Genomic DNA, 24,979 nt, shown 5'->3' on the forward strand with positions numbered 1-24,979 from the left:
CAAATTCAACACACCATACATCAAAATCTTCCTCTCATCATCCTCTAGAACCTACACCTAACTAATTTCAGTTTCCTCCACTCTCCACCAAATCCCCAAATTCCACCAAAAATCCCAAAAAACCTCAAAAATTCAGATTTTCTTCCATGGCTAACCGTCCAAAGAGGAATTGCACCATGCAAGCAAGGAACCAACACGAGGCTTCTACAAGCCGAGCTCGTGAGCCGACACCACCACCGCCGCCACCCCAGTTCGAAGTCGACCGAGACTTTCCGGAAGTTATTTTTACTACGGAGTGCCAACGGGATCGGTTCATCCACCTCAAAAGAGGGAGGTAATTCCTACCCGTTTTATATGTCAAAAATCAATTCATGATATGGGTATTGAATAGGACGTAAAACGAGTTTTTTATGGTGTTGGCATGAAAAATATGTATAGCATGTTGCGTCTTACCTTTAGGCGTTTGACTTTGGAATTTCCGAGTTCTTTGCATTTACGTAAAGATGGTTATAGGAATGTGTCTTCGGTTCATTTTCGTTTGATGAACCGTGATGTTCATTTGAGTATTGCTGATTTTGGTGGAATTTTTAGATTGTCCACTACCCCTAGTTGTCGACACCTACTTTTGTCCCCATTCCCGAAAGGGAAAGTTTGATGATGAGAACATAAATCTCCACTTGGCAACGCATCTCTTATAAAATAAACGAATCTCAATCATCCTTTCATTTCAGTCAAAACTGCTATTTATAGAAACCTGCTAAGAATAGTAACTGCCGTAAAAGGTAGTTGTTAAAAGTGGCTAGTCATAAAAGATAGAAACCTGTCAGGATTAGGTGTTGCACTCCAACATAAATCCTAAAAGAGATAGAATTTACATTCCTGGTATAATTCGAAAATAAGAGTTACGTATTAATTAAATTCCTAACGAACCTAGAGTTCGTAACGGGCCCAGACACATTCCGTCATAAAGTTAATACGCACTAAAAGACTCGGATAAGTCTAAAAGCTCTGTGTTCTAATAGTCCAAATCTGACAAAGAACTCGGCGCAGATCCCATTTTCAACTTCTGGATCTGGGCGCCGAAATCTTCGGCGCCCTGCCCTGGGCGCTGAAAATGCCTGGGGCCGTTTTATTTCTGGATTCTTTTTGGATTCGTATCTTAAATTCTATCTTTCCACACACCCTTTTCCTATAAATACAGCCTCAAAACCGACGTGAAGGGGACACACAATTGCATAACCTGAGTATTGACTCTAGCCTTAAGCCTAAGCCTCACGCTGCGAAATTGATCCGGCGTTCTGTCACAATCGACCCAAAAGTCGAACAGAACGCATTCTGCCCCTTGTAGCTTGATGAATTAAGCCTAAATACTGGAACATCGCTTAGAAACCCGAGATTCGTTAAATAAAAGGAGAAATAGCAAAGCCAAGTGGTTAGTTTTCTGAGAACCATAACGCACCTCTCAAGGGTGCGTTGTAATGTGTCCCTCATATGATTTAATCGCTTTCATCACCCTTTTATAAAATTTTCAAACTATTAACTTGATTGATCTATCACGCCTAATAAGATAATACCTTGAACAATTGAATTATCATGCTAGGTACCTTAAATCAATTTAAATAAGATAATCACGATCGATTTAGTGTTATGTGTTGCATATTGCTAAAATCAATTCAGAATAGTTTAATAGTTTAACGCATGTCCCTTCAATTATTTATGCTGAGCTAGTAAGGATAACCTGCCTCTGGAGTATTATCGATGAGCACTCCTCTCGGTAGCTACAGTCCCCCGAACTCTCAATCTCTGCCCTGCGGGTGTACGTTGAGCGATCCCCGCACCAGGGATCACAAGGGAACCTATGGCCGTCGTGGTCGAACATAATTGCACTCCCTTTATGTCACGATAACCAGGTTTTGTCAGTTTTTCTCATTGTCGTTAAAAACTGAATGGCGACTCCTATATTACTAGTCGATTAGGTGTAAACTCACAGGAAATCCAAATACACTTGATCTGACGACGTCACGCCCACGAGGGACGAGGTCATGCATTAGCCTCGTGCTTTTCGACCCCCTCACAGTGGCGACTCCACTGGGGATGTTAATGAAATACTCGCGCTCGTAGGTAATCAAAATAGCCGAAGGGTGAAACGATCCTACCCCGCATTTATTTCCCTATCAAGTTGGGACGACCTGAAAATCAACATATTAATGTGAACGGACAGAACCGCATAACGAATCTTGGCTCCCTTGGCATGTTTCATCTCGGGAATTGGGAATAAGGATACCCAACGCCACCCGAGGGGTGCAAACGCTTCGAATGTTGTCCACTCGGCACTTTCGCTAGTAGTACACCTGTCCCAAACCCAATCGCTCGCCCACTAGGTCCCTCTCATTGGTGCATGCCCCCTTGGCTTACATCGTGATTGGCCTATTGGGACAAAATTCGCTCGTGAATACACTACCTCGACCGGGGCATGTGTTGGATCGACGATAGAAGCGGTACCAAGTCGGCGCAAATATTACCCATAGAAGCCTATCATAAACTACGTGACATATTATTTTGCTTCATGTTGTAATGTTAGTTATGTGTAGCGAATTATGTGATTGTGTGTGACAAATAATGCTAGAAAACCAACGACCCTAAAAATTGCCCAAACATTCATAAACACCAATTGGCCAAATAGTTATACCAAAATACGTGTTCCGCAACCCCGGGCCAGCTCCACAAAAATAAGCGACGCCCAGGACGGCCTGTAACGGATTCCACAACGCTGCACAACACGTAAAGGACGTTATTAGGCAAGAACGCAAAATTAAGTCGTATATACAAAAAAGGATACGCGAACAGAATACGAGTACCAGTCAGGGACGCATTTTCAGCGCCCCTGGCTGGGCGCCAATCGTTTTCAACGCCCAGAGTTGGGCGCTAAAGTTGCTGCCTGGCCTTTTGGGCAGGAACAACAGCCTCGGTGCCCGCGCATAAAATATACGTAGCAATATAAAAAAAATTCGCAACAAATTTGCTACGAGGACGCATGAAAAAAGGCACTCGATTCTAAGATTGACTTATAAAATACATAACTCCTTGTGTCGTTGTTAGGCTTCCTATAACGACAATGTTCGGCACCAAAACCGAGCATGCTAATTAAAATAACCTTGAATGTCACACGGGCAAATGTTTCGAAAATCCAAAGAATGACCAATATAAGAGCCAAAAGTGTACCAACAAAAGCGAGAATAGAAAAAAAATAGAAAGAGTCAGAAGTCTAGACTAAGTAATGCTTAACTTTGGGCCTAAACTTTAGCTTGTCTTATGCATAGGGCTGGTTCTGCCACTTGTCGTCGATCTGAAAATCAAAGGTTAGTGCGTCTCGAAGCTACATCACCAACACAAGGTTTAGTAACTCCAAGCTCCATCCGTCATTCCCCCTTTCAAGGATCTCCGCTTCTCCAACCTCGATTCGCACCCTCAAACACGTCCATGGAAGAATTACGAGACCAAATGGTCCAAATGACCCAACTTATGAACCAAATGAGAATGGAAAACAAATCCTTAGCAGTCGCGCAAGCCAAAAATGACCTCGATAACGAGAAGAAGATCGAAAAATGGTTCTACAGCAAACCATGGGGAGCAAGTATTTCTCCCTCGATCCTAAACCTTTTCCCGGCAAACTACCGGAAAAGTTCAGTTCATCTGACTTACCAAAGTTCAAAGCCACGGACAATCCCCGTGACCATCTCCTGAGCTTTGTGAATGCCATGAACTTGAAAGGTGTGGACAAGTCCATGTATTTGCCTGCCTTTCCTTTGTCCTTGGAACCTGTGCCACTCAAGTGGTACTACCACCAGGACCCTTAACTCTTCCCCACTTGGGAGGACTTTGTCAATGTCTTCGTCAGGCAATACTCGTCAAACATGGATTTTCAAGTCACCATGCGCGAGTTGGAAGTCCTATTCCAAAAGAAAAATGAAGGTTTCACGACCTTCTTTGCTAGATGGAGAGACCAAGCGGCCCAACTAATCAATAGGCCTCCTGAAACTGAATTGGTCCAAAAATTCATTGACAACCTAGACCCAGCTTACAAACAACACCTTAGGTACTTAGGCCTTGATACCTTCAAAAGGGTTTATGATGTAGGAATAAAGATCAAGGATGACCTTGCAAAAACAGTACAAAGCAAGCCTGCATACAAAAGTAACACCTACAACCGGGGCCACACGCCTCAAGCCCCAGAGGTCCACGCCGTAGAGGAAACCCCGACCCGAAGGAGCCCTAGAAGGTGGACCCGAGATCGAAAGTTTGCCCCACTCGGGTCAACTCTGGTACAAGCCTTCCAAAGACTAACCAATCAAGGAAATCTAAGGCCTATAGGCCCCACACCCGACCTTCCATTCAAAAACAAATATTGGGTCGAGGGCACCTATTGCAAATTCCATCAGGGAAATGGGCACGATCCAGGATATGATAGAGGATGAAGTAATACCTCTCCCTAACGTTGGAAAACCCAACAACAAGAGCCCACTCGGTTCTTGTCACATCTCTCTCGATCAACTAGAAAATAAAAACTTTGACCCTACGGTGTATATTACGCCTCAAGGTGCACCACTCGCCATGGTCCCTATGGATCAAATCGAGAAAGAAGTGTGCGGTGTGTGGGATGATGATGCGGAAGATGTCTACCTGTCTCAAGTATCGGGCCAGGACCTCTTTACTGAAACTTGGCCCGGGCATGCTCCCATTGACACCACCCCCCAAGAGCCCGAAGCTGACAATCTCACTCGGTCAGGAAGGGTATACCAACAGGATATTCGCCCACCTCCCGGGGACGACATCCCAGTCAGACAGACTCCTGAAAACGTACAGCACACCACCGTCGCAGAAGTCATCGAAAATCCTCTCTTGAAGCAACTAAAAAGAACTAAAGCCGAAATTACCATCTGGGATCTCATGTGCACTTCAAAGGAATATCGTTAAAAACTTATTCGCTCACTTGACCTCATCTCAGTCCCTACGGATATCACACTTGACTCGTTGGTTAACCACGTCACAAGAGATGTTGAGGAAAAAGCAATAGTTTTTACTGACAAAGATTTACCTAAAGAAGGAGGCGCCCACAACAAGTCCCTCTATCTAGTGGTTGGATGCAAAGGACAAAACATCCCCCTAGCACTCGTAGATAACGGTTCAGCGGTAAATGTTTGCCCATTGCGAACCGCCCATTGCTTGGGGCTAGGAAGTGATGACTTCCAAACCTCCACACAAGGGGTACGAGCTTATGATAACTCTTGAAGGCCTGTGTTGGGAAAAATCAACCTCACGATACAAACCGGGCCTGTGGCACGTACCACGGAGTTTCAAATAATCGACATCAAGCCCACTTTCAACCTCCTCTTAGGATGCCCTTGGCTCCACGACTTAGGGGGTGTGGCTTCTACCTTGCACCAAATGGTTAAACTTAATCATAACGGGGTAATTCTAGAAATACGCGCCCCTCCTCTCGACGTCAGTTGTACTATGGTTGGAACGGCCGAAACTGCAGAAGACCTTTACGGTTTTCAAGTGGATTAAGCCATCCAAGTCATTGAGGACTATAATTTAGCATTTCTAGATCCGTGTGCATCCCGAGTCATCCCTAAAATACTGCTAGCTCAAGGCTATTTCCCGGGAACTCCATTAGGCATAAGGAAGAAGAACTACATGTTCCATCCCCTACCCAACAAACCTACTCCCTTTGGCCTAGGCTACGAGCCGGCGGAGGAAGATATTGTTGACCGCTTGTCTAGGCTACGCCTTAAGCCAGCCAAGACAAAACAAACCACCCTTCTTCCCCCATATCAAAGAACCCTTAACGGTATGTTTGTCCGGGAAGGAGAAGAACACCCATGCTGTGACTTCTCTGAACCCTTCGTTCAGGATGGCCTGCTAAAACCCGGATTTGAAATTTTCTATGATTGTCATACTTTGGATGAGGCACCCCACCTCACCAAGACTCAAACAGCTGAAATATTGGACAACCAAGCTCTATGGACATTGTTTAACGAATCGAGGCCTGTGGAGGACGAGACTGTGATGACTACCCTAGCCCTACAAGATGAAAGTTTCGATCTAACTCGGTTAATCGCTCCTACATCAACACTAGAAGAGGCCGAGAACGGATGGGTGAAAACATGTCAGTGGGTCAACGCAAAGGGAATAGAGTTCAAGATGAGTACAGGCGAAGGACCAAGGTTCTACGAGACTAAACCCAAGGCTTGAGCCGTAGAGAGCACTTTAGAAAAACGCCTAGTAGTTCTTTAGATGATAGAAAGAATAAAACTTTAGATATGGTCCTAGGAACCCTTAGAATATTGGTTAATTTATTTCAGTGTGTTTTCCTTACTTTCAAAATTAATAAAGGCATAAAATTTCTCCTAAGGTATTATTCTAACATTAAATAAGCACTAATCATACTTGCAAATATAAAAAATAAAGCGGCCCACTTTAGGCCCAATAGCAAGGCCCACTCGGTCTTGAATCCACTAGTGGAAAAAATACCTGTTGAGGGGGGCATTTTGGGTTTATTGAGGCGAACAAGGCCCGCTGCGACAGACGTAGCTTCAACAGCTCAGTGATCTGTTGAGGCGGGCTTTGTTCGCCTCAACAGGTGATCTGTTGTGGGGGGCTTTCAAAAGCCCGCCTCAACAACCTCTACAGATAAGCGAAAAATAAGGACCTGTTGTGGGGGGCTTTACAGAAGCCCGCCTCAACAGCCTCCTCTGTTGAGGCTCACTTCTTAAATGCCCCCCTCAACAGACCTGTATTTTTGCGCCAATACCTGTACATTGGCGCCATAAATTCATATGTTGTTGAGGTGTACATTAAAAGCCCCCTTCAACAACATTAATTTTTTTTTTCCAAATTCTTTTAAAATATAAAATAGGCGGCAATAACCACAACTAGATATATAGTCCATTGAGTATTGAAACCTGTACCCAATCAACACCAAAATAGCAAAGGTATGAATCTGCTTATCTTTGATAAATAAATCATTACATTAACTTCATTTATATTAACCCAACAGAGCAAAGCGTATATATAGTACGTATGTTTACAATTTTTAAACACCTAGCTAGTCTAACAAATTACAACTAATATTAACAACTAAAGACAAAAGGCTAGAGAGCTAATCTAACAAATGTCTCTAAGCCAGCCACTTAGGTCCCTTTAGATCATGAATTACAAACCTTAAGTAAGGTCGTGTTGACTTTCTTCCAATCGACTCGATCCCTAGCCTGCAAGTTGCATGGAAGGAAAATATATATGAGTACCAAATTTTACACTCACGATATTGTCTTTACATTCCATTGAAGCATAAAATTAAAAGATATAGTTGCGGACTATAGAGATAATTAAGTACGTTGTTGAGAACCATGCAAATAAACGTGTAATTCTAATTGCTCTGTGAGCATTCAAGTGTCCGGGAAAGCTGATGCCTGTCAAACCAAGATTAGTTGGTGAAACAACTCTAATTTAGACAGATCTAATGCATATTAATCATGTAATAAGAATCAAATGAGTCCTTAGGTTCTTTAGTTCTAAACATGACCTATAACGACCTAATGAGCCTTAAATGTGCATAAATAGATTCGAATGAGTTTTAGAAAGTTAAAATAATGCATATTAGTCATGTAATAAGAATCATATGAATCCTTAGGTTCTTTAGTTCAAAGTTGGGAGCGGAAATGTCATTTTAGCTCTAAATATGACCTATAACGACCCAATGAGCCTTAAATGTGCATACGTAGATTGGAATGAGTTTTAGAAAGTTAACAATATGCATATTAGTCATGTAATAAGAATCAAATGAGTCCTTAGGTTCTTTAGTTCAAAGTTGAGAGCGGAAATGTCATTTTAGCTCTAAACATGACCTATAACGACCTAATGAGCCTTAAATGTGTATAAATAGATTTGAATGAGTTTTAGAAAGTTAAAACTATGCATATTAGTCATGTAATAAGAATCAAATGAGTCCTTAGGTTCTTTAGTTCAAAGTTGGGAGCGGAAATGTCATTTTAGCTCTAAATATGACCGATAACGACCCAATGAGCCTTAAATGTGCATACGTAGATTAGAATGAGTTTTAGAAAGTTAACAATATGCATATTAGTCATGTAATAAGAATCAAATGAGTCCTTAGGTTCTTTAGTTCAAAGTTGGGAGCGGAAATGTCATTTTAGCTCTAAACATGACCTATAACGACCTAATGAGCCTTAAATGTGCATAAATAGATTCGAATGAGTTTTAGAAAGTTAAAATAATGCATATTAGTCATGTAATAAGAATCATATGAATCCTTAGGTTCTTTAGTTCAAAGTTGGGAGCGGAAATGTCATTTTAGCTCTAAATATGACCTATAACGACCGAATGAGCCTTAAATGTGCATACGTAGATTAGAATGAGTTTTAGAAAGTTAACAATATGCATATTAGTCATGTAATAAGAATCAAATGAGTCCTTAGGTTCTTTAGTTCAAAGTTGAGAGCGGAAATGTCATTTTAGCTCTAAACATGACCTATAACGACCTAATGAGCCTTAAATGTGTATAAATAGATTTGAATGAGTTTTAGAAAGTTAAAACTATGCATATTAGTCATGTAATAAGAATCAAATGAGTCCTTAGGTTCTTTAGTTCAAAGTTGGGAGCGGAAATGTCATTTTAGCTCTAAATATGACCTATAACGACCCAATGAGCCTTAAATGTGCATACGTAGATTAGAATGAGTTTTAGAAAGTTAACAATATGCATATTAGTCATGTAATAAGAATCAAATGAGTCCTTAGGTTCTTTAGTTCAAAGTTGAGAGCGAAAATGTCATTTTAGCTCTAAACATGACCTATAACGACCTAATGAGCCTTAAATGTGTATAAATAGATTTGAATGAGTTTTAGAAAGTTAAAACTATGCATATTAGTCATGTAAAAAGAATCAAATGAGTCCTTAGGTTCTTTAGTACAAAGTTGGGAGCGGAAATGTCATTTTAGCTCTAAATATGACCTATAATGACCCAATGAGCCTTAAATGTGCATACGTAGATTAGAATGAGTTTTAGAAAGTTAACAATATGCATATTAGTCATGTAATAAGAATCAAATGAGTCCTTAGGTTCTTTAGTTCAAAGTTGGGAGCGGAAATGTCATTTTAGCTCTAAACATGACCTATAACGACCTAATGAGCCTTAAATGTGTATAAATAGATTTGAATGAGTTTTAGAAAGTTAAAACTATGCATATTAGTCATGTAATAAGAATCAAATGAGTCCTTAGGTTCTTTAGTTCAAAGTTGGGAGCGGAAATGTCATTTTAGCTCTAAATATGACCTATAACGACCCAATGAGCCTTAAATGTGCATACGTAGATTAGAATGAGTTTTAGAAAGTTAACAATATGCATATTAGTCATGTAATAAGAATCAAATGAGTCCTTAGGTTCTTTAGTTCAAAGTTGGGAGCGGAAATGTCATTTTAGCTCTAAATATGACCTATAACGACCCAATGAGCCTTAAATGTGCATACGTAGATTAGAATGAGTTTTAGAAAGTTAACAATATGCATATTAGTCATGTAATAAGAATCAAATGAGTCCTTAGGTTCTTTAGTTCAAAGTTGGGAGCGGAAATGTCATTTTAGCTCTAAATATGACCTATAACGACCCAATGAGCCTTAAATGTGCATACGTAGATTAGAATGAGTTTTAGAAAGTTAACAATATGCATATTAGTCATGTAATAAGAATCAAATGAGTCCTTAGGTTCTTTAGTTCAAAGTTGAGAGCGGAAATGTCATTTTAGCTCTAAACATGACCTATAACGACCTAATGAGCCTTAAATGTGTATAAATAGATTTGAATGAGTTTTAGAAAGTTAAAACTATGCATATTAGTCATGTAATAAGAATCAAATGAGTCCTTAGGTTCTTTAGTTCAAAGTTGGGAGCGGAAATGTCATTTTAGCTCTAAATATGACCTATAACGACCCAATGAGCCTTAAATGTGCATACGTAGATTAGAATGAGTTTTAGAAAGTTAACAATATGCATATTAGTCATGTAATAAGAATCAAATGAGTCCTTAGGTTCTTTAGTTCAAAGTTGAGAGCGAAAATGTCATTTTAGCTCTAAACATGACCTATAACGACCTAATGAGCCTTAAATGTGTATAAATAGATTTGAATGAGTTTTAGAAAGTTAAAACTATGCATATTAGTCATGTAAAAAGAATAAAATGAGTCCTTAGGTTCTTTAGTACAAAGTTGGGAGCGGAAATGTCATTTTAGCTCTAAATATGACCTATAACGACCCAATGAGCCTTAAATGTGCATACGTAGATTAGAATGAGTTTTAGAAAGTTAACAATATGCATATTAGTCATGTAATAAGAATTAAATGAGTCCTTACGTTCTTTAGTTCAAAGTTGGGAGCGGAAATGTCATTTTAGCTCTAAACATGACCTATAACGACCTAATGAGCCTTAAATGTGCATAAATAGATTCGAATGAGTTTTAGAAAGTTAAAACTATGCATATTAGTCATGTAATAAGAATCAAATGAGTCCTTAGGTTCTTTAGTTCAAAGTTGGGAGCGGAAATGTCATTTTAGCTCTAAACATGACCTATAACGACCTAATGAGCCTTAAATGTGCATAAATAGATTCGAATGAGTTTTACAAAGTTAAAACTATGCAAATTAGTCATGTAATAAGAATCAAATGAGTCCTTAGGTTCTTTAGTTCAAAGTTGGGAGCGGAAATGTCATTTTAGCTCTAAATATGACCTATAACGACCCAATGAGCCTTAAATGTGCATACGTAGATTAGAATGAGTTTTAGAAAGTTAACAATATGCATATTAGTCATGTAATAAGAATCAAATGAGTCCTTAGGTTCTTTAGTTCAAAGTTGGGAGCGGAAATGTCATTTTAGCTCTAAATATGACCTATAACGACCCAATGAGCCTTAAATGTGCATACGTAGATTAGAATGAGTTTTAGAAAGTTAACAATATGCATATTAGTCATGTAATAAGAATCAAATGAGTCCTTAGGTTCTTTAGTTCAAAGTTGGGAGCGGAAATGTCATTTTAGCTCTAAACATGACCTATAACGACCTAATGAGCCTTAAATGTGTATAAATAGATTTGAATGAGTTTTAGAAAGTTAAAACTATGCATATTAGTCATGTAATAAGAATCAAATGAGTCCTTAGGTTCTTTAGTTCAAAGTTGGGAGCGGAAATGTCATTTTAGCTCTAAATATGACCTATAACGACCCAATGAGCCTTAAATGTGCATACGTAGATTAGAATGAGTTTTAGAAAGTTAACAATATGCATATTAGTCATGTAATAAGAATCAAATGAGTCCTTAGGTTCTTTAGTTCAAAGTTGAGAGCGGAAATGTCATTTTAGCTCTAAACATGACCTATAACGACCTAATGAGCCTTAAATGTGCATAAATAGATTCGAATGAGTTTTAGAAAGTTAAAATAATGCATATTAGTCATGTAATAAGAATCATATGAATCCTTAGGTTCTTTAGTTCAAAGTTGGGAGCGGAAATGTCATTTTAGCTCTAAATATGACCTATAACGACCCAATGAGCCTTAAATGTGCATACGTAGATTAGAATGAGTTTTAGAAAGTTAACAATATGCATATTAGTCATGTAATAAGAATCAAATGAGTCCTTAGGTTCTTTAGTTCAAAGTTGGGAGCGGAAATGTCATTTTAGCTCTAAATATGACCTATAACGACCCAATGAGCCTTAAATGTGCATACGTAGATTAGAATGAGTTTTAGAAAGTTAACAATATGCATATTAGTCATGTAATAAGAATCAAATGAGTCCTTAGGTTCTTTAGTTCAAAGTTGGGAGCGGAAATGTCATTTTAGCTCTAAACATGACCTATAACGACCTAATGAGCCTTAAATGTGTATAAATAGATTTGAATGAGTTTTAGAAAGTTAAAACTATGCATATTAGTCATGTAATAAGAATCAAATGAGTCCTTAGGTTCTTTAGTTCAAAGTTGGGAGCGGAAATGTCATTTTAGCTCTAAATATGACCTATAACGACCCAATGAGCCTTAAATGTGCATACGTAGATTAGAATGAGTTTTAGAAAGTTAACAATATGCATATTAGTCATGTAATAGGAATCAAATGAGTCCTTAGGTTCTTTAGTTCAAAGTTGAGAGCGGAAATGTCATTTTAGCTCTAAACATGACCTATAACGACCTAATGAGCCTTAAATGTGCATAAATAGATTCGAATGAGTTTTAGAAAGTTAAAATAATGCATATTAGTCATGTAATAAGAATCATATGAATCCTTAGGTTCTTTAGTTCAAAGTTGGGAGCGGAAATGTCATTTTAGCTCTAAATATGACCTATAACGACCCAATGAGCCTTAAATGTGCATACGTAGATTAGAATGAGTTTTAGAAAGTTAACAATATGCATATTAGTCATGTAATAAGAATCAAATGAGTCCTTAGGTTCTTTAGTTCAAAGTTGGGAGCGGAAATGTCATTTTAGCTCTAAACATGACCTATAACGACCTAATGAGCCTTAAATGTGTATAAATAGATTTGAATGAGTTTTAGAAAGTTAAAACTATGCATATTAGTCATGTAATAAGAATCAAATGAGTCCTTAGGTTCTTTAGTTCAAAGTTGGGAGCGGAAATGTCATTTTAGCTCTAAATATGACCTATAACGACCCAATGAGACTTAAATGTGCATACGTAGATTAGAATGAGTTTTAGAAAGTTAACAATATGCATATTAGTCATGTAATAAGAATCAAATGAGTCCTTAGGTTCTTTAGTTCAAAGTTGAGAGCGGAAATGTGATTTTAGCTCTAAACATGACCTATAACGACCTAATGAGCCTTAAATGTGCATAAATAGATTCGAATGAGTTTTAGAAAGTTAAAATAATGCATATTAGTCATGTAATAAGAATCATATGAATCCTTAGGTTCTTTAGTTCAAAGTTGGGAGCGGAAATGTCATTTTAGCTCTAAATATGACCTATAACGACCCAATGAGCCTTAAATGTGCATACGTAGATTGGAATGAGTTTTAGAAAGTTAACAATATGCATATTAGTCATGTAATAAGAATCAAATGAGTCCTTAGGTTCTTTAGTTCAAAGTTGAGAGGGGAAATGTCATTTTAGCTCTAAACATGACCTATAACGACCTAATGAGCCTTAAATGTGTATAAATAGATTTGAATGAGTTTTAGAAAGTTAAAACTATGCATATTAGTCATGTAATAAGAATCAAATGAGTCCTTAGGTTCTTTAGTTCAAAGTTGGGAGCGGAAATGTCATTTTAGCTCTAAATATGACCTATAACGACCCAATGAGCCTTAAATGTGCATACGTAGATTAGAATGAGTTTTAGAAAGTTAACAATATGCATATTAGTCATGTAATAAGAATCAAATGAGTCCTTAGGTTCTTTAGTTCAAAGTTGGGAGCGGAAATGTCATTTTAGCTCTAAACATGACCTATAACGACCTAATGAGCCTTAAATGTGCATAAATAGATTCGAATGAGTTTTAGAAAGTTAAAATAATGCATATTAGTCATGTAATAAGAATCATATGAATCCTTAGGTTCTTTAGTTCAAAGTTGGGAGCGGAAATGTCATTTTAGCTCTAAATATGACCTATAACGACCGAATGAGCCTTAAATGTGCATACGTAGATTAGAATGAGTTTTAGAAAGTTAACAATATGCATATTAGTCATGTAATAAGAATAAAATGAGTCCTTAGGTTCTTTAGTTCAAAGTTGAGAGCGGAAATGTCATTTTAGCTCTAAACATGACCTATAACAACCTAATGAGCCTTAAATGTGTATAAATAGATTTGAATGAGTTTTAGAAAGTTAAAACTATGCATATTAGTCATGTAATAAGAATCAAATGAGTCCTTAGGTTCTTTAGTTCAAAGTTGGGAGCGGAAATGTCATTTTAGCTCTAAATATGACCTATAACGACCCAATGAGCCTTAAATGTGCATACGTAGATTAGAATGAGTTTTAGAAAGTTAACAATATGCATATTAGTCATGTAATAAGAATCAAATGAGTCCTTAGGTTCTTTAGTTCAAAGTTGAGAGCGAAAATGTCATTTTAGCTCTAAACATGACCTATAACGACCTAATGAGCCTTAAATGTGTATAAATAGATTTGAATGAGTTTTAGAAAGTTAAAACTATGCATATTAGTCATGTAAAAAGAATCAAATGAGTCCTTAGGTTCTTTAGTACAAAGTTGGGAGCGGAAATGTCATTTTAGCTCTAAATATGACCTATAACGACCCAATGAGCCTTAAATGTGCATACGTATATTAGAATGAGTTTTTGAAAGTTAACAATATGCATATTAGTCATGTAATAAGAATCAAATGAGTCCTTACGTTCTTTAGTTCAAAGTTGGGAGCGGAAATGTCATTTTAGCTCTAAACATGACCTATAACGACCTAATGAGCCTTAAATGTGCATAAATAGATTCGAATGAGTTTTAGAAAGTTAAAACTATGCATATTAGTCATGTAATAAGAATCAAATGAGTCCTTAGGTTCTTTAGTTCAAAGTTGGGAGCGGAAATGTCATTTTAGCTCTAAACATGAACTATAACGACCTAATGAGCCTTAAATGTGCATAAATAGATTCGAATGAGTTTTACAAAGTTAAAACTATGCAAATTAGTCATGAAATAAGAATCAAATGAGTCCTTAGGTTCTTTAGTTCAAAGTTGGGAGCGGAAATGTCATTTTAGCTCTAAATATGACCTATAACGACCCAATGAGCCTTAAATGTGCATACGTAGATTAGAATGAGTTTTAGAAAGTTAACAATATGCATATTAGTCATGTAATAAGAATCAAATGAGTCCTTAGGTTCTTTAGTTCAAAGTTGGGAGCGGAAATGTCATTTTAGCTCTAAATATGACCTATAACGACCCAATGAGCCTTAAATGTGCATACGTAGATTAGAATGAGTTTTAGAAAGTTAACAATATGCATATTAGTCATGTAATAAGAATCAAATGAGTCCTTAGGTTCTTTAGTTCAAAGTTGGGAGCGGAAATGTCATTTTAGCTCTAAACATGACCTATAACGACCTAATGAGCCTTAAATGTGTATAAATAGATTTGAATGAGTTTTAGAAAGTTAAAACTATGCATATTAGTCATGTAATAAGAATCAAATGAGTCCTTAGGTTCTTTAGTTCAAAGTTGGGAGCGGAAATGTCATTTTAGCTCTAAATATGACCTATAACGACCCAATGAGCCTTAAATGTGCATACGTAGATTAGAATGAGTTTTAGAAAGTTAACAATATGCATATTAGTCATGTAATAAGAATCAAATGAGTCCTTAGGTTCTTTAGTTCAAAGTTGAGAGCGGAAATGTCATTTTAGCTCTAAACATGACCTATAACGACCTAATGAGCCTTAAATGTGCATAAATAGATTCGAATGAGTTTTAGAAAGTTAAAATAATGCATATTAGTCATGTAATAAGAATCATATGAATCCTTAGGTTCTTTAGTTCAAAGTTGGGAGCGGAAATGTCATTTTAGCTCTAAATATGACCTATAACGACCCAATGAGCCTTAAATGTGCATACGTAGATTCGAATGAGTTTTAGAAAGTTAACAATATGCATATTAGTCATGTAATAAGAATCAAATGAGTCCTTACGTTCTTTAGTTCAAAGTTGGGAGCGGAAATGTCATTTTAGCTCTAAACATGACCTATAACGACCTAATGAGCCTTAAATTTGCATAAATAGATTCGAATGAGTTTTAGAAAGTTAAAACTATGCAAATTAGTCATGTAATAAGAATCAAATGAGTCCTTTGGTTCTTTAGTTCAAAGTTGGGAGCTGAAATGTCATTTTAGCTCTAAACATGACCTATAACGACCCAATGAGCCTTAAATGTGCATACGTAGATTAGAATGAGTTTTAGAAAGTTAACAATATGCATATTAGTCATGTAATAAGAATCAAATGAGTCCTTAGGTTCTTTAGTTCAAAGTTGGGAGCTGAAATGTCATTTTAGCTCTAAATATGACCTATAACGACCCAATGAGCCTTAAATGTGAATACGTAGATTAGAATGAGTTTTAGAAAGTTAACAATATGCATATTAGTCATGTAATAAGAATCAAATGAGTCCTTAGGTTCTTTAGTTCAAAGTTGAGAGCGGAAATGTCATTTTAGCTCTAAACATGACCTATAACGACCTAATGAGCCTTAAATGTGTATAAATAGATTTGAATGAGTTTTAGAAAGTTAAAACTATGCATATTAGTCATGTAATAAGAATCAAATGAGTCCTTAGGTTCTTTAGTTCAAAGTTGGGAGCGGAAATGTCATTTTAGCTCTAAATATGACCTATAACGACCCAATGAGCCTTAAATGTGCATACGTAGATTAGAATGAGTTTTAGAAAGTTAACAATATGCATATTAGTCATGTAATAAGAATCAAATGAGTCCTTACGTTCTTTAGTTCAAAGTTGGGAGCGGAAATGTCATTTTAGCTCTAAACATGACCTATAACGACCTAATGAGCCTTAAATGTGCATAAATAGATTCGAATGAGTTTTAGAAAGTTAAAACTATGCATATTAGTCATGTAATAAGAATCAAATGAGTCCTTAGGTTCTTTAGTTCAAAGTTGGGAGCGGAAATGTCATTTTAGCTCTAAACATGACCTATAACGACCTAATGAGCCTTAAATGTGCATAAATAGATTCGAATGAGTTTTAGAAAGTTAAAACTATGCAAATTAGTCATGTAATAAGAATCAAATGAGTCCTTTGGTTCTTTAGTTCAAAGTTGGGAGCTGAAATGTCATTTTAGCTCTAAATATGACCTATAACGACCCAATGAGCCTTAAATGTGCATACGTAGATTAGAATGAGTTTTAGAAAGTTAACAATATGCATATTAGTCATGTAATAAGAATCAAATGAGTCCTTAGGTTCTTTAGTTCAAAGTTGGGAGCTGAAATGTCATTTTAGCTCTAAACATGACCTATAACGACCTAATGAGCCTTAAATGTGCATAAATAGATTCGAATGAGTTTTAGAAAGTTAAAATAATGCATATTAGTCATGTAATAAGAATCATATGAATCCTTAGGTTCTTTAGTTCAAAGTTGGGAGCGGAAATGTCATTTTAGCTCTAAATATGACCTATAACGACCCAATGAGCCTTAAATGTGCATACGTAGATTAGAATGAGTTTTAGAAAGTTAACAATATGCATATTAGTCATGTAATAAGAATCAAATGAGTCCTTACGTTCTTTAGTTCAAAGTTGGGAGGGGAAATGTCATTTTAGCTCTAAACATGACCTATAACGACCTAATGAGCCTTAAATGTGTATAAATAGATTTGAATGAGTTTTAGAAAGTTAAAACTATGCATATTAGTCATGTAATAAGAATCAAATGAGTCCTTAGGTTCTTTAGTTCAAAGTTGGGAGCGGAAATGTCATTTTAGCTCTAAATATGACCTATAACGACCCAATGAGCCTTAAATGTGCATACGTAGATTAGAATGAGTTTTAGAAAGTTAACAATATGCATATTAGTCATGTAATAAGAATCAAATGAGTCCTTAGGTTCTTTAGTTCAAAGTTGGGAGCGGAAATGTCATTTTAGCTCTAAATATGACCTATAACGACCCAATGAGCCTTAAATGTGCATACGTAGATTAGAATGAGTTTTAGAAAGTTAACAATATGCATATTAGTCATGTAATAAGAATCAAATGAGTCCTTAGGTTCTTTAGTTCAAAGTTGGGAGCGGAAATGTCATTTTAGCTCTAAATATGACCTATAACGACCCAATGAGCCTTAAATGTGCATACGTATATTAGAATGAGTTTTAGAAAGTTAACAATATGCATATTAGTCATGTAATAAGAATCAAATGAGTCCTTACGTTCTTTAGTTCAAAGTTGGGAGCGGAAATGTCATTTTAGCTCTAAACATGACCTATAACGACCTAATGAGCCTTAAATGTGCATAAATAGATTCGAATGAGTTTTAGAAAGTTAAAACTATGCATATTAGTCATGTAATAAGAATCAAATGAGTCCTTAGGTTCTTTAGTTCAAAGTTGGGAGCGGAAATGTCATTTTAGCTCTAAACATGAACTATAACGACCTAATGAGCCTTAAATGTGCATAAATAGATTCGAATGAGTTTTACAAAGTTAAAACTATGCAAATTAGTCATGTAATAAGAATCAAATGAGTCCTTAGGTTCTTTAGTTCAAAGTTGGGAGCGGAAATGTCATTTTAGCTCTAAATATGACCTATAACGACCCAATGAGCCTTAAATGTGCATACGTAGATTAGAATGAGTTTTAGAAAGTTAACAATATGCATATTAGTCATGTAATAAGAATCAAATGAGTCCTTAGGTTCTTTAGTTCAAAGTTGGGAGCGGAAATGTCATTTTAGCTCTAAATATGACCTATAACGACCCAATGAGCCTTAAATGTGCATACGTAGATTAGAATGAGTTTTAGAAAGTTAACAATATGCATATTAGTCATGTAATAAGAATCAAATGAGTCCTTAGGTTCTTTAGTTCAAAGTTGGGAGCGGAAATGTCATTTTAGCTCTAAACATGACCTATAACGACCTAATGAGCCTTAAATGTGTATAAATAGATTTGAATGAGTTTTAGAAAGTTAAAACTATGCATATTAGTCATGTAATAAGAATCAAATGAGTCCTTAGGTTCTTTAGTTCAAAGTTGGGAGCGGAAATGTCATTTTAGCTCTAAATATGACCTATAACGACCCAATGAGCCTTAAATGTGCATACGTAGATTAGAATGAGTTTTAGAAAGTTAACAATATGCATATTAGTCATGTAATAAGAATCAAATGAGTCCTTAGGTTCTTTAGTTCAAAGTTGAGAGCGGAAATGTCATTTTAGCTCTAAACATGACCTATAACGACCTAATGAGCCTTAAATGTGCATAAATAGATTCGAATGAGTTTTAGAAAGTTAAAATAATGCATATTAGTCATGTAATAAGAATCATATGAATCCTTAGGTTCTTTAGTTCAAAGTTGGGAGCGGAAATGTCATTTTAGCTCTAAATATGACCTATAACGACCCAATGAGCCTTAAATGTGCATACGTAGATTCGAATGAGTTTTAGAAAGTTAACAATATGCATATTAGTCATGTAATAAGAATCAAATGAGTCCTTACGTTCTTTAGTTCAAAGTTGGGAGCGGAAATGTCATTTTAGCTCTAAACATGACCTATAACGACCTAATGAGCCTTAAATGTGCATAAATAGATTCGAATGAGTTTTAGAAAGTTAAAACTATGCAAATTAGTCATGTAATAAGAATCAAATGAGTCCTTTGGTTCTTTAGTTCAAAGTTGGGAGCTGAAATGTCATTTTAGCTCTAAATATGACCTATAACGACCCAATGAGCCTTAAATGTGCATACGTAGATTAGAATGAGTTTTAGAAAGTTAACAATATGCATATTAGTCATGTAATAAGAATCAAATGAGTCCTTAGGTTCTTTAGTTCAAAGTTGGGAGCTGAAATGTCATTTTAGCTCTAAATATGACCTATAACGACCCAATGAGCCTTAAATGTGAATACGTAGATTAGAATGAGTTTTAGAAAGTTAACAATATGCATATTAGTCATGTAATAAGAATCAAATGAGTCCTTAGGTTCTTTAGTTCAAAGTTGAGAGCGGAAATGTGATTTTAGCTCTAAACATGACCTATAACGACCTAATGAGCCTTAAATGTGCATAAATAGATTCGAATGAGTTTTAGAAAGTTAAAATAATGCATATTAGTCATGTAATAAGAATCATATGAATCCTTAGGTTCTTTAGTTCAAAGTTGGGAGCGGAAATGTCATTTTAGCTCTAAATATGACCTATAACGACCCAATGAGCGTTAAATGTGCATACGTAGATTGGAATGAGTTTTAGAAAGTTAACAATATGCATATTAGTCATGTAATAAGAATCAAATGAGTCCTTAGGTTCTTTAGTTCAAAGTTGAGAGGGGAAATGTCATTTTAGCTCTAAACATGACCTATAACGACCTAATGAGCCTTAAATGTGTATAAATAGATTTGAATGAGTTTTAGAAAGTTAAAACTATGCATATTAGTCATGTAATAAGAATCAAATGAGTCCTTAGGTTCTTTAGTTCAAAGTTAGGAGCGGAAATGTCATTTTAGCTCTAAATATGACCTATAACGACCCAATGAGCCTTAAATGTGCATACGTAGATTAGAATGAGTTTTAGAAAGTTAACAATATGCATATTAGTCATGTAATAAGAATCAAATGAGTCCTTAGGTTCTTTAGTTCAAAGTTGGGAGCGGAAATGTCATTTTAGCTCTAAACATGACCTATAACGACCTAATGAGCCTTAAATGTGCATAAATAGATTCGAATGAGTTTTAGAAAGTTAAAATAATGCATATTAGTCATGTAATAAGAATCATATGAATCCTTAGGTTCTTTAGTTCAAAGTTGGGAGCGGAAATGTCATTTTAGCTCTAAATATGACCTATAACGACCGAATGAGCCTTAAATGTGCATACGTAGATTAGAATGAGTTTTAGAAAGTTAACAATATGCATATTAGTCATGTAATAAGAATCAAATGAGTCCTTAGGTTCTTTAGTTCAAAGTTGAGAGCGGAAATGTCATTTTAGCTCTAAACATGACCTATAACAACCTAATGAGCCTTAAATGTGTATAAATAGATTTGAATGAGTTTTAGAAAGTTAAAACTATGCATATTAGTCATGTAATAAGAATCAAATGAGTCCTTAGGTTCTTTAGTTCAAAGTTGGGAGCGGAAATGTCATTTTAGCTCTAAATATGACCTATAACGACCCAATGAGCCTTAAATGTGCATACGTAGATTAGAATGAGTTTTAGAAAGTTAACAATATGCATATTAGTCATGTAATAAGAATCAAATGAGTCCTTAGGTTCTTTAGTTCAAAGTTGAGAGCGAAAATGTCATTTTAGCTCTAAACATGACCTATAACGACCTAATGAGCCTTAAATGTGTATAAATAGATTTGAATGAGTTTTAGAAAGTTAAAACTATGCATATTAGTCATGTAAAAAGAATCAAATGAGTCCTTAGGTTCTTTAGTACAAAGTTGGGAGCGGAAATGTCATTTTAGCTCTAAATATGACCTATAACGACCCAATGAGCCTTAAATGTGCATACGTATATTAGAATGAGTTTTAGAAAGTTAACAATATGCATATTAGTCATGTAATAAGAATCAAATGAGTCCTTACGTTCTTTAGTTCAAAGTTGGGAGCGGAAATGTCATTTTAGCTCTAAACATGACCTATAACGACCTAATGAGCCTTAAATGTGCATAAATAGATTCGAATGAGTTTTAGAAAGTTAAAACTATGCATATTAGTCATGTAATAAGAATCAAATGAGTCCTTAGGTTCTTTAGTTCAAAGTTGGGAGCGGAAATGTCATTTTAGCTCTAAACATGAACTATAACGACCTAATGAGCCTTAAATGTGCATAAATAGATTCGAATGAGTTTTACAAAGTTAAAACTATGCAAATTAGTCATGTAATAAGAATCAAATGAGTCCTTAGGTTCTTTAGTTCAAAGTTGGGAGCGGAAATGTCATTTTAGCTCTAAATATGACCTATAACGACCCAATGAGCCTTAAATGTGCATACGTAGATTAGAATGAGTTTTAGAAAGTTAACAATATGCATATTAGTCATGTAATAAGAATCAAATGAGTCCTTAGGTTCTTTAGTTCAAAGTTGGGAGCGGAAATGTCATTTTAGCTCTAAATATGACCTATAACGACCCAATGAGCCTTAAATGTGCATACGTAGATTAGAATGAGTTTTAGAAAGTTAACAATATGCATATTAGTCATGTAATAAGAATCAAATGAGTCCTTAGGTTCTTTAGTTCAAAGTTGGGAGCGGAAATGTCATTTTAGCTCTAAACATGACCTATAACGACCTAATGAGCCTTAAATGTGTATAAATAGATTTGAATGAGTTTTAGAAAGTTAAAACTATGCATATTAGTCATGTAATAAGAATCAAATGAGTCCTTAGGTTCTTTAGTTCAAAGTTGGGAGCGGAAATGTCATTTTAGCTCTAAATATGACCTATAACGACCCAATGAGCCTTAAATGTGCATACGTAGATTAGAATGAGTTTTAGAAAGTTAACAATATGCATATTAGTCATGTAATAAGAATCAAATGAGTCCTTAGGTTCTTTAGTTCAAAGTTGAGAGCGGAAATGTCATTTTAGCTCTAAACATGACCTATAACGACCTAATGAGCCTTAAATGTGCATAAATAGATTCGAATGAGTTTTAGAAAGTTAAAATAATGCATATTAGTCATGTAATAAGAATCATATGAATCCTTAGGTTCTTTAGTTCAAAGTTGGGAGCGGAAATGTCATTTTAGCTCTAAATATGACCTATAACGACCCAATGAGCCTTAAATGTGCATACGTAGATTCGAATGAGTTTTAGAAAGTTAACAATATGCATATTAGTCATGTAATAAGAATCAAATGAGTCCTTACGTTCTTTAGTTCAAAGTTGGGAGCGGAAATGTCATTTTAGCTCTAAACATGACCTATAACGACCTAATGAGCCTTAAATGTGCATAAATAGATTCGAATGAGTTTTAGAAAGTTAAAACTATGCAAATTAGTCATGTAATAAGAATCAAATGAGTCCTTTGGTTCTTTAGTTCAAAGTTGGGAGCTGAAATGTCATTTTAGCTCTAAATATGACCTATAACGACCCAATGAGCCTTAAATGTGCATACGTAGATTAGAATGAGTTTTAGAAAGTTAACAATATGCATATTAGTCATGTAATAAGAATCAAATGAGTCCTTAGGTTCTTTAGTTCAAAGTTGGGAGCTGAAATGTCATTTTAGCTCTAAATATGACCTATAACGACCCAATGAGCCTTAAATGTGAATACGTAGATTAGAATGAGTTTTAGAAAGTTAACAATATGCATATTAGTCATGTAATAAGAATCAAATGAGTCCTTAGGTTCTTTAGTTCAAAGTTGAGAGCGGAAATGTCATTTTAGCTCTAAACATGACCTATAACGACCTAATGAGCCTTAAATGTGTATAAATAGATTTGAATGAGTTTTAGAAAGTTAAAACTATGCATATTAGTCATGTAATAAGAATCAAATGAGTCCTTAGGTTCTTTAGTTCAAAGTTGGGAGCGGAAATGTCATTTTAGCTCTAAATATGACCTATAACGACCCAATGAGCCTTAAATGTGCATACGTAGATTAGAATGAGTTTTAGAAAGTTAACAATATGCATATTAGTCATGTAATAAGAATCAAATGAGTCCTTACGTTCTTTAGTTCAAAGTTGGGAGCGGAAATGTCATTTTAGCTCTAAACATGACCTATAACGACCTAATGAGCCTTAAATGTGCATAAATAGATTCGAATGAGTTTTAGAAAGTTAAAACTATGCATATTAGTCATGTAATAAGAATCAAATGAGTCCTTAGGTTCTTTAGTTCAAAGTTGGGAGCGGAAATGTCATTTTAGCTCTAAACATGACCTATAACGACCTAATGAGCCTTAAATGTGCATAAATAGATTCGAATGAGTTTTAGAAAGTTAAAACTATGCAAATTAGTCATGTAATAAGAATCAAATGAGTCCTTTGGTTCTTTAGTTCAAAGTTGGGAGCTGAAATGTCATTTTAGCTCTAAATATGACCTATAACGACCCAATGAGCCTTAAATGTGCATACGTAGATTAGAATGAGTTTTAGAAAGTTAACAATATGCATATTAGTCATGTAATAAGAATCAAATGAGTCCTTAGGTTCTTTAGTTCAAAGTTGGGAGCTGAAATGTCATTTTAGCTCTAAACATGACCTATAACGACCTAATGAGCCTTAAATGTGCATAAATAGATTCGAATGAGTTTTAGAAAGTTAAAATAATGCATATTAGTCATGTAATAAGAATCATATGAATCCTTAGGTTCTTTAGTTCAAAGTTGGGAGCGGAAATGTCATTTTAGCTCTAAATATGACCTATAACGACCCAATGAGCCTTAAATGTGCATACGTAGATTAGAATGAGTTTTAGAAAGTTAACAATATGCATATTAGTCATGTAATAAGAATCAAATGAGTCCTTACGTTCTTTAGTTCAAAGTTGGGAGCGGAAATGTCATTTTAGCTCTAAACATGACCTATAACGACCTAATGAGCCTTAAATGTGCATAAATAGATTCGAATGAGTTTTAGAAAGTTAAAATAATGCATATTAGTCATGTAATAAGAATCATATGAATCCTTAGGTTCTTTAGTTCAAAGTTGGGAGCGGAAATGTCATTTTAGCTCTAAATATGACCTATAACGACCCAATGAGCCTTAAATGTGCATACGTAGATTAGAATGAGTTTTAGAAAGTTAACAATATGCATATTAGTCATGTAATAAGAATCAAATGAGTCCTTACGTTCTTTAGTTCAAAGTTGGGAGCGGAAATGTCATTTTAGCTCTAAACATGACCTATAACGACCTAATGAGCCTTAAATGTGCATAAATAGATTCGAATGAGTTTTAGAAAGTTAAAACTATGCATATTAGTCATGTAATAAGAATCAAATGAGTCCTTAGGTTCTTTAGTTCAAAGTTGGGAGCGGAAATGTCATTTTAGCTCTAAACATGACCTATAACGACCTAATGAGCCTTAAATGTGCATACGTAGATTCGAATGAGTTTTAGAAAGTTAAAACTATGCAAATTAGTCATGTAATAAGAATCAAATGAGTCCTTTGGTTCTTTAGTTCAAAGTTGGGAGCTGAAATGTCATTTTAGCTCTAAATATGACCTATAA

The sequence above is a fragment of the Spinacia oleracea genome, chromosome 4 (genome assembly GCF_020520425.1).
Source record: "Spinacia oleracea cultivar Varoflay chromosome 4, BTI_SOV_V1, whole genome shotgun sequence".
Taxonomy (NCBI): Eukaryota; Viridiplantae; Streptophyta; class Magnoliopsida; order Caryophyllales; family Amaranthaceae; genus Spinacia; species Spinacia oleracea.